This window comes from Gossypium raimondii, chromosome 5 (genome assembly GCF_025698545.1).
Source record: "Gossypium raimondii isolate GPD5lz chromosome 5, ASM2569854v1, whole genome shotgun sequence".
Classification (NCBI taxonomy): Eukaryota; Viridiplantae; Streptophyta; class Magnoliopsida; order Malvales; family Malvaceae; genus Gossypium; species Gossypium raimondii.
In genome coordinates, this window is record NC_068569.1 from 24,098,121 (window position 1) to 24,114,433 (window position 16,313).

The window sequence follows — 16,313 nt, forward strand, 5'->3', positions numbered from 1 at the left end:
TTTCATTTCAAATTCCCGCTAAAAATCCCTTCTGAAATTTTGCTCAAATGCTTTTTAAACTTTTTCATCTTCCTTTTAATTGTTTATTCCATCAACTCGTCTCGAAGTCTCAAACCGATTCAATAGCAGTGAGTTGACTTAGCAGCCGCTTATTTCCGTATGGGGATGGAAACGAAGGATGAGTTCACGACTCATGAGCCAGAGCAGGCCCAAGTGGGATCTCGAGGACCGAGGTTAGTAATTAACGAGATGGTGATGAGGAACTTCAAGTCTTATGCCAGTGAGCAGCGCGTCGGTCCCTTTCACAAGGTTATATTTTCTTTTATCGTTTAATTTTTATAGTTTTTATTTGGTTTCTAGTAAAGTTTGGAAATTGAGAAGGAAAATTGCAAAATTTATGTAATAATTTCGCGGACTCAACTTGGAAATTGAGAAGGAAAAAATGAAGAACTGAGAAGGAAATTAAAAATTGCATGACTTCAACTCGAATAGCTTTCTTTTTTTTTCTCCTCTTTGTTGTAATTTTAACGGTTTCCTTTTGGTTACTGAGAAAGCACTGGAAACCGAGAAAGAAAATTGCAGATTGATGAAATTATCTCAAATTTATATTTTCGATTACTTTTTTTTTTCATAGTTAGATGTAGAAAGTAAGCTTTTAGTTAGTTTGTTAGTAGTCTAACTCCTGCTTGGTTGCCAAGAAAAAAAAATGTAAAATGAGAAAGAAAATAAAAATGATATGATAATTGCACGAATTGAATTTGAGATAATTTATTTTTTCTGTTATCAGTGTTTCCTTCTTCTGGTTGCGAGAAAGAGGTGGAAAATTGAGTGGGAAGTTGCTAGTCTATATGAAAAGTTCTAAAATTTAACTCAAATTAAAAGTAACAAGAAGTTTACATGACTTGTGTTAAGCATCCAACCTAAAACCAATTGGCTATAAGTGGAAGGGCCTGATTTAATGTATTTAATGGGTGCTCGAAGTCAAACAAATTTATTTAAGGTAGCTGAGATCCAACCAACTCCAGCCTTAAAAAACAGAAAGAAAAAAGAACAGAAGAGATTTTTTGACCCTGTTCTGGTTAGCTGTTATGAGATTCTTGCAGGTTCTTCAAATGCAATTGCAAATTTTGATAGTAATATACTGCTAACAGAAGCCTGCAACTAGAAAGACAAGGAGCATGTCGAGATTCTCATTTCAGTGACTGTGCTTCTATTTGCAACAATAATGAAAAATTTAAAGGTCAGAAAACTTATGTTGAATACGAACATGCCTAACGTTTTACCAACTCAAACCAAAAGAAAAATCGGATAGCTTATTTGTTTAATTATTACGTAAAAGATGATTATTTGCTGTCCATGTTCCTATTAGTAGCCTTGTGCACTTCTCTTACATGTCCTCGGAATTCATAACCTCTAATAGTACTCAAAATTATGCTCTTTAAGTCCAAAACAAAATTACGTATTTTCTTAGCTCTTTAAGGTCATGCAATTAACCCTTTTTTTCTTATTTCTTCTTTCCTTCTATTCTTTTATGTATTATTTTCTTATTATTGAAACCAGAATGTGTTTTATTGGACAGGTGCGTGCAGTTCGCTGTGACAATGGAGAAAAGACTGATATCTCTAGAGTCTTTTTGGTTGAACAAGTAAAAGGAATGTTGGATAAGATTCAACAGAACCTATTCGATGTGGCAAAACAAAAAGAGATGCCTGCATTGAAGTTGTAAAACGTGGGATGAGTTTGTAAAACCTGTATTTTGTTAGGCAACAACATGAGCTGGATCATATTCTAATCTCTCGAGGCATATGTAGCTCATTTTTCTTAAATGATGTTTTATGTTTTGTATATATAAGAGGTGGAGAAAGATGTGAAAGCTCGAACAAGGGGTGAGATGGGAGCAGCTAAGTCTCTTTGTACCCCATTCGAACAACCTGAACTCTCAGAAGGTACTTGACTCCATCCATGCAGGCATTTATTTTAAATAATTTAAAGAATATGAAATTAACCCTTTTCCATCCAAATTTCTTTAGAGCAAACAAGGTTTTATATATAAAATTATATATATATATTGTCAATGATTATGTTTGATTAATTCTGCTGGAGTTCAGAACCTTGACAGAGCTGCTATATAAGAAGCTTAGTTGGCATTTCAATTTTCAATTCATCTATAGAAAAATAACATTTAGTCTTTAAATTTGTAAAATTTAAACCCTGATTAAAAAATAATTTATAAAATAATTTTTAATTTTTTAATCAAATAGTTAAACCCTGATTTTGTTTTGGACTGCATTGATAACATTGACACAAAGGAATCATCATGACTTATGAACTTTCAATTTTACCTATTGGCTATAAGAATTTTATATAACGTTGCAGTCAAATATTGGCTTTTCACCATATATAGAACTCCTAATTTCTTTATGTGGTTCATGTTATGCTCTAATTTATGTTTTATTTTTCATTATTATGATAGTGCATGGCTAATCCTTCTATATGCTTGTTTGATATTGCACCCATCTAAAGCACGAGTAAGCAAGCAACATAAGTTATTCAGCTGAAGGATTAGGATCAACTTTGCTACTTAGTATGTACGAAGGTTAGGTTTTGCTTCTAGATACGTATTTCATTTTAGTATCAGTAGCTTTAGGTTATGAAATATTTATGTTTTTGTATTTTTATTATTTATTGTGATTTGAGCTTCTGGCATTTTATATTATTGATTCTGAATACGGTGAAGTTGTTTTGGAGTTGTCAATCATTCTAAAATGGGGGCTCTTTGCGTCTGTGGCTTTTGAATCTACACTTGCTACTGCAGTTTTCTGGTGGTTGCTGATCTTATGATTGGTGTTTACTTTGGGGCCTTGTCCAATTAGGTTTTATTTGGTTTGGAAAAACTTTAATATCTTATGCTTGTATTTGTTATTTTGGATATCCAATTTTACTCTTGTTTATCTATTGCATTAAGAAGACATTGTTTAGGGGTTTATTTCCTGATATCATTCACTTTACTCTTTCTCAAATTTTTGCTTCTAGGTGAGACACCGTTTAAGGAAAGATCATGGGATTGATGGTGGAATTCCTGTTGTTTTCTCTTTAGAGAAACCTAAAGCTCAGCTGCTTCCTTTTAGAAGACCAAGTGGTGAGGAAGACAACCCTTCAGATTATCAAGTGAGGATGTTTGCTTCTTACTTTTGCAGTTTTAAAGTACTCTGTTTGATCACCTAACATCATGCAGTGGGGAAATTCATCCAATATATTGAAGCAGAATTTGAAATGAGAATTGAAAGTACATTTGGATGGAGCTAAAGTTGTGTTTCTTTTAGCAATATATTTGAACTTGCTGGTGTTAGGTCCCTGGTTTTTGCTATCTCTAGATTTAAGGGTAGAAGGAAAAGGAAAATATTTAGGTCTACATTAGTATGTAATCTACATGTTTAATCCAACAATTTAATGTGTTATTCTGCTGTCAGTTAGTACCTGGGCAGGTTCAACAATTTAATGCATTGTATTTTTTATTAGCTTGCAATGTGTATAGTCATAGGAGGTTCAACTAGTCAGTTTGTTTTTCAAATGTATTATTTATTTTAGTTTTGATTCTAAATTTTTATTTTTACTTTAATATTTACGACAACTTGAGTTCTAACTTTTGAATTTTAATTGTGTTATTAATTTATTATTTTAAAATTTAAAACTAAATTCATTCATTTTATATTTAGTTTTAAAGTTAAAATTTTCATAGAAAATTTAATTTAAATAATATTTTTATTTATCCTTAAAAAGTATATTTAAAGTTCAAAATTAAAAAATATAATATAATATAATATTTGATTAAAATATTTTTTTTAAAGGTTATGTTTTTAGTGGCGTTTTTGTGAGAAGCGCCGCTAAAGATATTATTTGATTAAAATAATTTTTTTTAAAGGTTATGTTTTTAGCGGCGTTTTTTGCGAGAAGCGCCGCTAAAGGTTTGTTCTTTAGCGGCGTTTTTTGCGAGAAGCGCCGCTAAAGATCATGATCTTTAGCGGCGTTTGTGGCAAAAGCGCCGTTAAAGGTCGTGGTCTATAGCGGCGTTTGTCGAAAAGCGCCGCTAAAGGTCGTGGTCTTTAGCGGCGTTTGTCGGAAAAGCACCGCTAAAGGTTGTGATCTTTAGCGGCATTTTTTCTAGAAACGCCGCTAAAGTTAGCGATGCAGTCTTTAGTGGCGTTTTTTCCGGCGCTTGTAAAAGCGCCGCAAATTCTTTTAGCGGCGTTTTTTAGCGCCGCTAAAGGCCTAAAAAAGCGCCGCTAAAAGCCTGTTTTGGTGTAGTGTAACTGATTTATCATCAAATGATGAGGCATCTATAATTCATGATCAATTTAGAACCCAAAAGTGAAGTCGCGCTTGAGCCTAGAGTTTTTATCCTTTTGGTTCAATCTTTTATTTCAAAATTTTATATTCTATTTCACATTTATTTTGATTTTATTTGTTTAATTTTGTTATACTTTCAACCCCTTACTCTATTTACGCAGTTTCGCACAAATCTTGGATAAAAATTTATCAATTCAATATATGTGGGACTTTTTATTGGTTTGAATTCTGGGGTGTAGGATTTTTTATTTTTAGTAGATTTAACATCGACCAGCGTTTTCTTTCTTTTTCATAAATTTTTATTGATTTGAACTACACACTTGAGTATATTAATTATTAATGATAGATATTATTTTAGATTGATTATCATTTAATTAGTGCCATAGTTATGTACCAATTACCATATTCTTTCATCATACATTTATTTAGTTTATTGTACATATTATACTAAATTTATTTTAAACTCAATTTTATTCGCTTTTCTATCATTCTATTGTCATGAAAGTTTTGCTTTATAATTGTACATTCTTATTCATTCTAATTTTACTTTAAACTATTTTTCAATTGATATTATTATTATTATTATTATAGTCATTATATTAATAAAATATAAACACATATATTCACTTGCAACCCAAACAATATTGAAAACTAATTTTTTAAATGTATAATATTAATAGTAAAATAAAATTGAATATTATAGTTAAAATCCAACCATTGTTTTAAGGGTAAACTATCAAAATAGTCACTTTTGTTTACCTCAAGTTACATTTTAGTCACTTATGTTTGAAAGGTTACGTTTTAGTCACTTACGTTATCGTGTTGTAAGATTTTAGTCAATGGGTCGTTAATTGCCGATAACGGTGTAACGGTAAATTGACATGGCACGTTAAATCATCATTTCAAACAAAAATTAGGTTAATTTATACAATCGGTGTAATAACCTGTTTTCAGTGAAATCGAAACAGTGGTTTTGAGACTACAAATTCGAAGTCAGAAAATTTTTTATTTAATATTATTTTATGGTCTACAGTATGATAGAAATACCGTATAAAAATTTCGTTAAGAAATTTTACCGTTACTAAATTGCATTAAGTGCAAAAGTTGAGTTTTAATAGCTAAATGTATTAAATAGATATAGAATTTGAAATTGGAGGTCCTTATATAGTAAATAGGCCATTAAGGTGGTTAGTGGATACGTATCAATAGTCATCATTGGAAATTTTATGAAATATTAAGGTTAATTTTAGAAATAAGTGATTTAAGTTAAATAAATAAAATAAAATAATCTATTCCCATCATCTTTCACCCAAAAAAGAAAGAAAGAAAGAAAGAAACCTAGCCATGGAAGCTTGAATTTGGACAAGCTTATTTTGCTCAAATAGGTATGTATTTTTGTCCTATTTTTAATAATTTTTATGTTTCCGAGATCGTGGTAGCTTAATCTAGCTAACTCGTGAATTAATTTACAAAACTGTTAAAGTATTAGGGTTTTGCTATTGATGAACATATTTGAGTTTTGAAGTTTGATGATAGAAAATGAATGGTTGTTGTTAGATAAACAACTTTTGTAAAGAGAATTTTGATGAAAATATCAATTAGGGATTAAATTGAAAAGATGATAAATTTATAGTAAAAATTGTGAAATTGTGAATCATGTGGGCTACTATTAATATGGATAAAAATTTACTAGGCTTGAGTAATGATTTAATTGTATGAATTTCATTTTCTGAGCCTAGGGGCTAAATTGCAATGAATTAAAAGTATAGGGAAAAATAGTAATTTTTCCAAAATGTGTGTTGACCTAAATTGAATATGAATTATACTGAATTGAGTTAAATTCATTCCTATAAATCCGATTAGACCTAGTACGGAATTAGATCGAGGCAAAGGAAAAATATCAGATTAGTGACCTTGGTATCTACGTAAACTCGTCGAGGTAAGTTCTTAAATTGTACATTTATATGTGTTAAATTAAATTATTGTTTGTGAGTTGTACAATTGCCATGAATAAATATCGGTTGTATATTCGACAATTACCAAGCCCCGTTTGAACCTTAGAAATCCGTAGGATACAAATGACATGTCATTAGGGTCACCGATTTCAACTCTTATGAGCTTCCTGTTATTCAGCTCACATGAGCTTACTGTTTACAGCTCATATGAGCATACATGTATATGAATTGACGGATTACAGTTCAGTACACCTCGTGTGTATTACCCGTGTATCCAACGATATTCTAAATGGTTCTACGAGCACAGTTCTGTTACGAGATTATATGAGTTCGAGATGAACTATTACTGGTATTTACATGAAATATTGGAAATTTGATTACCTGATGAATTCATCCATGTGTGTTGGATCTTATATTTGATTTTCATGGCTAATATGTTGGTGATCATGTGTTTAGGTGTAACAGCCCGTTTTCGGTAAAATTAAAATAGTGATTTCGAGACCACAAATATAAAGTCAAAAAATATATTTTAATATTATTTTGTGATCTAAAACATGATAGTATTGTAGTATACAAATTTTGTTAAGAAATTTTAACGTTTACATGTTCAATTTGATGAAAATGACTAAATTGCGTAAGGCGCGAAAGTTGTGTTCTATTAGCTAAAGGTATTAAATAGCTATAGAACTTTAAATTGGAGGTACTTATATGATAATTAGACCATTAAATGAGTTATTGGATGTGCATGACTTGGTAATTGAGTAGTTTTTAAAGTTAGGTAAGGGTAAATTTGTAAATAGGTAAAAAATGATAAAATAAACAAAAGACAATAAGGCTATCATCTTTATTGTCCATCTTCAACCAAAAATTATAGCAAAAAGAAGCCATGGGAGCTTGAGAAATCCGGTTAAACAATCCCTTGCATGTAAGTGCGTTTTTGTTTCGTTTTTAATGATTTTTATGTTTTCGGGATCGTTGTAGCTTAACCTAGCTAGCCCGAGGATCAATTTGCAAAACTATTGAATTGTTTGAGTTTTTCCATTGATGAATAAGTTAGGGTTTTGAATTTTAATGGAAGAAAATGAATCATTGTTGTTAGATAAATAACTTTTGTTAAGTGATTTTTGATAAAATTGTCAATTAGAGATTAAATTGAGAAATGTGATAAATTGTGTGGTAAAAGTGTGAATATGTGAAATATATGGGCTTCTATAAGCATGTTTAATTTTCGGCTAAGCTTGGGTAGGGATAAAATTGAATGAATTTCATTTTCCTAGCCTAGGGACTAAATTGAAAAGAATTAAAAGTATAGGGGTAAAATGGTAATTTTTTCCAAAACATTATTTTTGGACTAAATTGATTATAATGAAATTTAAATTGTTAAATTTTATTATATAGATCAAGAAAAATAACATACGGAATTGGATCGGGGAAAAGATAAAGTGTTGGGTTAATCAATCGTTTTTCTCCGTGCGAGTTTGAGGTAAGTTCGTGTAATTAAATTGCATATTTATATGTTTTAGTTGAAATATATGTATGTGGATGGTGTAATTACTATGTATAATTATCGAGTGCATAACTAACGACGTACGAGGAATACCGAACCCTGTTTGAACCTTAGGAATTCGTAGGATACAAATAACATGTCATTAGGGTTACCGATTCTAGCTCTTATGAGCTTACTGTTATTCAGCTTAGAGGAGTTTACCGTTATTCAACTCGAAAGAGCTTACCTTTTATAGCTCGTATGAGTATACATGTACAGGAATTGACGGATTACAATTCAATACACCTCGTGTGTACTACCCGTGTTTAAGGGGTTCAACGGGCACAATTCTATTACAAATTTATATGAGTTCGATACGAACTAGTACAGGTATTTACATGAATTACATGGTATAGATTTTTCATGTACATGGAAATTTAAATAATTGTTGAACTCATACATGATTTTCGATTTTAATATGAATACATGGCTAACTTGGTTCATAATTATGTGTTAGGCTTTTGGGCCAAGTTGAGTTGTGATATGCCTTGTTTCACTTACTTAAATTGTGGTTAAATGGGTATGAGAAGAATAAAAGATCGGCAAATGCTTCAATTAGAATTGCTATGAAAGTATAGAAAGGTATGTGTAATATCCCGAAAATTACTACTGTAATACCCTGAAAATTACTACAGTAAGAAAGTAGGTATCCTTGATATAGTAAAATAAGGAAATAAAGTGACAAAAGGAAACTTTGAGTTATGGCAATATTGGAAAGTTTATTATGATATATTAATTTAAGAAAGGATTAAATCAAAAAGTGAGAAAAATTTTGTTGATTAAGAGTAAATAATCAAAATTTGAGGGGTAAAATGTAAATATGAAAAATTTGAAGGACCAATGGTGCAAATATTTTAAGGGAGGAATAATCTAGAAACTAAGGAAAATAGATTAATTAGGACCAAATTGAAAAAGTGAAGAATTTTGAGGGACTAAATCACAATTTTACCAAATTTAGTGATGATTCAATGATGGAATTTTTAAAGATTATAAAGGGCAAAATGGTCAATTAGAAGAGAGAGAAATCTAGAAGGCAATGATGATGTTGGAGATATTTTAGATTAATTAAATAAATATTAGTTTATTAATATTTTAATTTGATTTTTAAATATTATTTTATTATTTTATTTAGTATATATATAAGAAAAGGAAGATGAAGAATCACCATCCCACCATTTTTTCCCATGCACCAACGTGAGAAGAAGAAAGAAAGAAAGTTTTACTTTCTTTACAAATTGGTCATTCCACTAAAAATTTACCATTTTCACCTAGAAATCAAAAGAATTTCTATATCCATCAAAAGAGAAAGATAACAAGGAGACTATGGGGAGCTATAATATCAAGTTAGATTCAAGAAAGAGAAGCTAGAGGAGAGAAAAAATCAAGTTAAAGGTTGAAACTAATAGGACAAGGTAAGAACATCAAGATTTCAATATATTTTTAAGTTTGATATTATTGAAAAGCATAGAAATGATGTTATAGTAGAGTTTTCTTATATAATGTCTTATGTTCTTGATATATTAGTGAAGGAAATAAGTGAAAGTGATGAGAAATATTATAGAGAAAAGGAATAAGGAGTTATAAACTTAGTAATCAACATCTTGCACTAAAACAGTTTTGGACAGCACGATGGTTAAATTTGAAAATCACCATAAATTGTGGAAATCGAATTAGAGGATGAAAAAAATATGAAATTAAATCTTATTTAGACTAGTTTCTCATAGAAGAAACGGTGTAAGTAATGGAATTGTAAATCATGAGATATAATAAATTTTGTGAGACAATGTCAGAATGAATTTGGGTTACCCTGTTCTGACTTTGGAAAATCATAAAAAATTTATAAAAATAATTATGGGCTTAAATTTATATTTAAATACTTAACGAGTCTATTTTCAATAGAAACAAACAGTAACATAATCTGAATCCTATATCAGGAGATAATTAATTTTTAGTGAAGAAGGGTCGAAACTTTCAGACAGCAGAACATGGATGACTTTAAAGAATAAAATGCACTTATTGGCTAAACCATAAATTCTGAAATTTTTATGGTAAGAATATATGTGAGTCTAGTTTCATAGAAATTTAGTGGATCTTAATTCGGAGTTTCGTAGCTCAAGATATAAATAATTTAGTGACTATGCCGAAAGTGGACAGCTGTGAATGAACATATAAATAAATAGTGAAATTATAGATAATGTTACATATAAGCATGTTATATATACTAAGGATGTGGAATGGAGAGGAGGAGGAGGAAAAATATATGATTATTCAACTAGCATGAGTTTCATTAAAAATGATTAAGTTGCATGTTTTAGGTTCAGGACTAAATTGAATAAAAGTAAACTTTTAAGGGTAAATTTGTAAAAATGTCAAAAAGTGACCAAATTGTATAAAATGAATTGTTTTATTATTTAAGTTAATAAATTGAATCAAATATTATTTTAGATCAAGATTGGGTGGAAATTCAAGGAAAATAGAAAATTACCAAAATGTCCCTGAATTTTGGTATTTCTGCAATTTAGCCTGGTAAGTTCGTATTAACTATATTCTGTATAATTTTAATTAAAGTGAATGTTATTTTTTGATGAATATTATATAAATATGTGTTTTATTATTGTAATTGAATTATTATTGGTAATTTGTATAATTATTAGATGCATTGAAATGATTATCAGAAGCTTGATTGGGTTGGAAGTTTATCGGAGATATATCACACTATCCATTGGTTCTATCGGTAATTTTGGGTGATTTGATTCTAGTTATAATGGCATGTATAAGTTAAATTGGCCAACGTTAGCTCATTAATGTTTTGATTTTGATTAGTTATAAATATGAATGCTTGATGAAATGAAATGTCTGTAAATTAATTTGTAAACTTCGGTAATGCTCTATAACCCTATTCTGGCGATGGATATGGGTTAGGGGTGTTACAGTATGAGCTCTTGGATGATTGAAATATGTTTAGCCATATGCTTGAATTATGAATGCACATAAGTAGTGTGTACTTCTGTCATGATGTTTTGAGATAAATTGGCTAGTTATTGTGATAATTAAAATTGAGAGGTTATTGTTGTTTAGGATAAGGCCAAGACACATTGGATTGACTTAAATGGATTACGCTTATAAATTGAAGTGGTAAACTTTATTTTTGAGCTACGAACTTACTAAGCATTACATGCTTACTTTGTGTTAATTTCATTGTGTACTTAGATATCGGAAGCTCGTTCGGGTTGGAAGTTGTCGGAGATTTCATCACACTATCTATCGGCTATTTTGGTACTTATGGTTTTATAATTTTGGTTATAATAACATGTATAGGTTATTTTGGCTAATGATAGTCTACACGTTTTGTTATGTTTTTAGCCATTTGAATTGGCTTGTGTTTTGGTATATTTTGCTATATATGTATTAATGGCCTTATCATGTTTGATGTGTGGCTTGGTAGGGTTAATGTGTATTATAATTTGGAGTGATTTAGTGCTTGTTGTGGAAAGCACATGTGTGAAATGATGATAGATTTTTGAATTGTTTGTATTGGTGTTTTTGGTGTACAAGTTATAAGTGACTTATATGACCATTTGATGCTAAAGATAAAGTACATAAATAGTACTAAATGCTATGTTTTGATTTATGATCTATGTGGTAAGTTTTAGTACAAAAATGTATTTAAGCTAGTCAAACAATTGGATAAATTGAATGTTTAGTTTACATGTTATAAGTGGTCATTTGAGGTGCCTAAGAGCATATTGGTTGTATGTGATGATGTCGCATGATTTAAGCATGACTTTGGTTGGTTTGAATGCTTAATAATGACTTGGTCATATGGAAACTGATGTGTTAGGTTGGTACCAAATTTTGGTGAGAAATATGGATTGAAAAATGGCCTATTTTTGTCCACACGGTAGAGACACGGATGTGTGTCCCTTGTAATTTCCAAAGAAAGTAAGTCATTAGCTGCACACGGCCTAGCACACGGGCATGTGGCTTGGCCCTGTGGCACAAGTTAGTATACTCTCCAGTTTTCACACGACCTAGTACACGGCTTGGTACACGGGCGTGTGAGGTTATTTTGAAGGGCACACGGCCTGGTACACGGGCGTGTGGTTTGGCCGTGTAACCTAAGTCAGTGTGTTACACGGGTACGGACACGGGCTGGGATATGACCGTGTGTCCCCATTTCGAATGCCCACACGGCCTAAGACACGGGCGTGTCTCTTAATCGTGTGAGACACATAGTCTGGCCACACGGGCGTGTGTCCCCTGCACTTTGAAAAATTTCAATATTTTTTGAAAAATTTCTTGAGTACTCGGTTTAGTCCCGAACTATTTTTAATGTCTATTTTGGGCCTCGAGGACTCATATTAGGGACTATATGTTTGGTTGTGATTGGTTTTGATTTGAATGTGAGATGAAAATGAAATGTCTGATTGTTTGGTCTGTTAGTCCGGTAATGCTCCATAACCCTATTTCGGCGTCGAATTCAGGTTCGGGTGTTACATTAGGCTTTTGGCTAAATTGGTTGACATATGCTATGTTTAATTACCTATTTTATGGATATAAGGTAAGCTAAATTCTGTGTTATACGAACTTACTAAGCTTGAAGCTTACTCTGTGTTATTTTCCATATTTTATAGTAATTCGGAAGCTCGTTCGGGTTAGAAGTTGGTCGTAGTTATTTCACACTATCCATCAGTTCTTTTGGTTCTTTCAGTAATTAATCTCGGATATAATGGCATGTATAGGTTATTTTGGTCAATATTGGTATATAAATGTTTTGTTGAGACTAGCCATTTGAATGGCTTGTGTTTGACATATTTTGATGTGTATATAAGTGACCTTATCATATTTGTTGTGTGTTTAATATGGTAGAATGAAAGAAAGTAAATGGGGTTTGGATATGCATACATGTATTTGGTCATTTAGGTGAGTTTGGATACTTGGTTGTATGTGGTGATATTTCATGTTTAAGACTTGATTTTGGCTTGTTTTAAATGCCTTGTTATGGCTTGTTGATGTGCAAAAATGTTGAGTTAGGTTGATGTCAAATTGCGTGAGAAATGTGGCTTCAAAATTGGCCCATTTTCGTCTACACGGACAGAGGCACAGGCGTATGTGTCAGCCGTGTGTCCTCTATATCTTTAAAATTGCGCAAGTCAGTATGCTCAACACAGCCTAGCACACGGGCGTGTGACGTAGCCATGTGACCCAAGTCAGGGAGTTACACGGGCTGGGACACGACCGTGTGTCCCTATTTCGAATGCCCACACAGTCTGAGACACGAGCGTGTCTCCTGACCGTGTGAGTCACACGGTCGTGTGTCCCCTGCAACTTTGAAAAATTTCAATATTTTTCGAAAAATTCTTTGAGTATTTGATCTAGTCCCAACTTGTTTCTAACATGTATTTTGGGCCCCGATGGCTTGTATAAGGGACAATATGTAACATCCCGTTTTTCATTAGTGTTAGAAACAATAGTTTTGGGGCCACCAAATTCGACGAGTAAGTTCATAAATATTATTATTTAATATTTACAAGTCAAATGTGATTTTTAAAAAGGTTTTTGATTTGATAATTTATGTTATATAAGTGATTTATTAAGTTCATGTGGTTTTAGAAAATAAGGTATCGAGACCTTGTTTTTATAAACTAAGCCGTAAATATTTTTATAAATATTTACGGAGTGTCATTAAGGTGGTATGAAAGTTTCGTTAAGAAATTTTAACGTTTCGATGGTTAATTAATTAAAAAGGATCAAATTAAAAAATGCATTCCCGGGACTCCGTTCTCGTAAATCGAACTCGTAAATATTTTTAATAAATATTTACGAAGTTAGTTGTGTAGTTAATTAGGTTTTGATTAAGTGAATTTGCTTGAATTAAAAATAATTAGGTATAAGGACTAAATTGCATATAGGGTGAAAGTTGAATATAGATTAAAGAAAAAGTAAAAGGACTAAAGAAGCAATTATTTCATTGCTCATAAATGAGGCGGCATAAGTGTTTATTATTAAAAAATTTAAAGTTAAAATATATTAGCAAAAACGAAGCAGGAGAAAAAGAAAGAAATGAAAAAACTAGGGTTTCAAAGTTCCGAGTTCAATTGGTTAGTCAATTTAGTCCCTTTTTCTTTTAATTTTTATGTTTTTGGAATCCCAGTATTAAATACTACCCGACCTATGTCAAAATTTTAGAAATTATTGAGTTTTTAAATATTGTTAATGTTGACTAATTTTAGTATTAGGGATTAAATTGATAGATTTTTAAGTTAGAAGTGAAAAAGGATTGAATTGTAGAATACATTGTAAATTTTGAGTAATAGGGACTAAATTGTGAAAAATTCAAATTTTAGGGATTTAAGTAAAATTAGAGAGTTAAATCTAGTTTAAAGTGGAAATTGAATGAAAATATAGAATTGATTGTGAAGAAATAAAATTAGTCTCGGTTTAGGGACTAAATTGGAATTTAGACAAATGTTGAGTAAAAATTGAAATATGCAATATGAAATTGAATTGTATTGTATTGATGAATTTTAATTATTTTAATTCCGTAGTTAACGTCGTACCGGAATCTTCGACTAAAAATGGGAAAGATAAAGTCAACGAGGAATAGCTCAGAATTTCTGGTTTGTATTTTTATAATCTGAATTTAGTTGTTAATTGTTATAATTCAATTTAATGTATATGGTAAGTGTTGAGGTGAGAATTATTGTGTTTTGTAATTGAAATGGATTGGTTTAGTATGTGATGAATTTATTGAATTTATATTGATTGAATTGGTATATATATTGAATTTATTGATTATTTGAATTGAAATGAATATTGGTTGTATTTGAAAAGTGAATTGAAACCATATTAATTGTATCGGGCTGAGTCAGATATAGATGGCATGCCATAGGATTGGAAGAGTTCAAGAATTTCTTCGACTTCGAGTCGATAAGACACTGGGTGTCAATTTACTACTTCGGATTAATTCGATAAGGCACTGGGTGCCAATTTACTTCAGTTTAACCGATGAGACACTGTGTGTCAAATTATTATTTCGAATTATCCGAAGAGGCACTAGGTGCCAAACTGGTGTGTTTTGGTTGGATCCGTGTATCCTTCCGAGTCGGAGTCATGTTAATAGGGGTAAATGAATAATAAAGTTTTATAATTGATATTGAAATGGTATGGTATGAGAAATGGAAGTGAAATAGTGAATTGAAAATAGAATGTGAAATATGTTGCAAATATATGGAATATATGAGTTATATACTCATGAAATGACTATGGAATGGATATTGCAATTGTATAATGAAATATTAAATAAATTGTGAAAAGCTATTTATATAACAAGTATGAGAATTGAGATATTTGTGAAACAAATGAAATATGATATGATTATTGTAATAATTAAATACTAATATGTGTTTATATTTCAATTGTATATTTGTAATTTCTTATCTTTAAATATTCGGATTATAGAAATACCACTGAGTTTATACTCAGCGTACGGTTTTGTTTCCCGTGCGCAGGTTAGGTACTTAACTTTTGATCGTCAATTCAGCATCCAACAACCATCCCGAACACAAATGTGGTGATGTTTATCCTTTGTGTCGGCATGTATCTAGGGTGTCTAAATAATAGTTATTTTGTGGTTTGATTGTAAATAAGGTTATAAGTTTAATTTTGGTTGGTTTTATACATATAAATATGTGTTTGTTTTTGAAATCGTATTATGGCATGATATATTGAACTGAACCTAGATAGATGCATGTGAATTTAATTCTATGTTTAAGTGCTCATGAACTAGGCAAATTGATTTGGATTTGGTATGTTTATATGGATTAAAATGATGCTTTGATGACTTGTTTTGATGATATGAAATGTTTTAAATTTCTGTCTGTTTGCTCTATAAACTCCAGTAATACTTCGTAACCCAGTTCCGGTGAGGGATACGGGTTGGGGGTGTTACACAATATGTAAGATTTTGATTCATTTTTTTATATATGAATGTTATAATATATGAAATGTCTAATTAATTTATCTGTAAACTCCGATAATGCTCAGTAACCCTATTCCAGCAATGGATACGTGTTAGGGGTGTTACAATAGGTCTCCATATTTTTTCGTTTTGAGTAATTTAATTTTTTTTCTTTTAACTTTCCTTTTATTTTCTTTTTTTTTTCATTTTCTTCTGCTTCTCCCTTTGTTTTCCTCCATTCTCCATTTTTTTAATGTAGTTTTTCTATGTTTTCCATTTGTTAAAACTAGTCTCTATACTATTATTTTTTTGAACAATTTAATTTTTTTCGAGTAAGGCGAACTTGTGGACTAGTTTTAACAAATGGAAAACATAGGGAGAAGCAGAAGATAATGAAAAATAAAAGAACGTTAAAAGAACATAAAAGAAAAAATTTAAATTGCTCAAAATAAAAAAAAATATAGGGACCAATTGTAGAATTTAACCTAAATTTTTTGTTTGAAAT

At 30.8% G+C, this 16,313-nt stretch overlaps 1 long non-coding RNA gene across 2 annotated transcripts; it reads left to right on the forward strand.

Annotated features, from left to right (window-relative positions):
- On the forward strand, positions 1-3,621 carry LOC128041247 (uncharacterized). Of its 2 annotated transcripts, XR_008195969.1 has the most exons (4): positions 1-1,240; positions 1,580-1,946; positions 2,524-2,596; positions 3,034-3,621. It is a non-coding gene; the product is annotated as an uncharacterized LOC128041247 (long non-coding RNA). The 2 variants fall into 2 exon arrangements; XR_008195970.1 differs by lacking the exon at positions 2,524-2,596.
- Positions 3,622-16,313: the final 12,692 nt, after the last annotated feature.